This window comes from Nycticebus coucang, chromosome 20 (genome assembly GCF_027406575.1).
Source record: "Nycticebus coucang isolate mNycCou1 chromosome 20, mNycCou1.pri, whole genome shotgun sequence".
Classification (NCBI taxonomy): domain Eukaryota; kingdom Metazoa; phylum Chordata; class Mammalia; order Primates; family Lorisidae; genus Nycticebus; species Nycticebus coucang.
Genome location: NC_069799.1, coordinates 16,565,585 through 16,566,710, shown reverse-complemented (window position 1 = coordinate 16,566,710; position 1,126 = coordinate 16,565,585).

Below are 1,126 nucleotides of genomic sequence, written 5' to 3'. Positions count from 1 at the left end.
CAATTCTCAAATCCCTGAGATCAAGGACTGACTGAATAAAGAAATTCCAGTAAAAAAACCACAACACAGTCATCCTTTCTGATGTTTTTTCATTTACCCCTAAGTCTCAAATGGCCACGTGGCTGTCAAGGACTAGGCCTGTGTCTGAGATGGAAAGCAGAAAACCTGGAACTTCCTGTTTCTCTCAGAATAGCCAGGGGATGATGTTGGAGCAGGGAAAAAGGGGCCGCTCACACAATCATTTTTCCCTGTGAAGGGGGCGATGCTAAACCCTACCTATTGTACCCGTCTCTGTCACTCTCCAAGTACTCACATACACACAATTCCAATTTTTTTTCTAACCAGGGCATCCTTGATTTCCCACTCAAACTTTCACTTAGCAATAGGAGGTGGAGTCAAGACTCCTCTAGACCCTGTGAGGAGTGGTCCAATCCTACCCTCAGAGTTCATCCCAGTCACATCACATCCACACACTCTCATACACCTCTCACCAGATTCTACCCAAATGGTGGGCATCTGGTATCTGTCCTACCTAGTCTTAGATGTCTCCCAGTGCAGGTACCAGTTCCTGCATGCAAGTTCCTCCCAGTTTTCGACTCCTTGGAAACCTGCCAAAGAAGTCCTTTCTCTGCCTACTCGAGGCATTCACACAGGGAGGCCCAATTGGGAGAAAGTGCATCCAAACATGATATTTATAAGATGAAAGGCTTTATTTCAGCTGGCAGAGGGAAAGTCAGAAGAATTTGAAATGACAACACTCCCCAAGTTGCTCTGTCTTCTTTTCATCCCCAGCCAAAAACTTCCTGCCCATGGGTACCTTTCTCATTGATTAGTTTCAATCAAGCGAGAGAAGCTGTTCCTGCCCTGCTGGTACTACAGGATTTCACAGAAGTGGAAATTTCTGGGTCCCAGGAAGTTAAGTTTCTATAAATTTCTAAGACCTCAGTCACCATGGGGAGGACACCGCAAGTGTATCCTTAAAAGGGCGGCACTCAACCAGTAGAGATCTCAAAGACTACGAAAGTTTGTAGGAAAGGTCTTTATTGGTGAGGAATGCTGCAGAGCAGCACCAAGAAGGAGAGAAAAAAGAATGACCAAAAAAAATATGCACTTTTATATAGGTTTA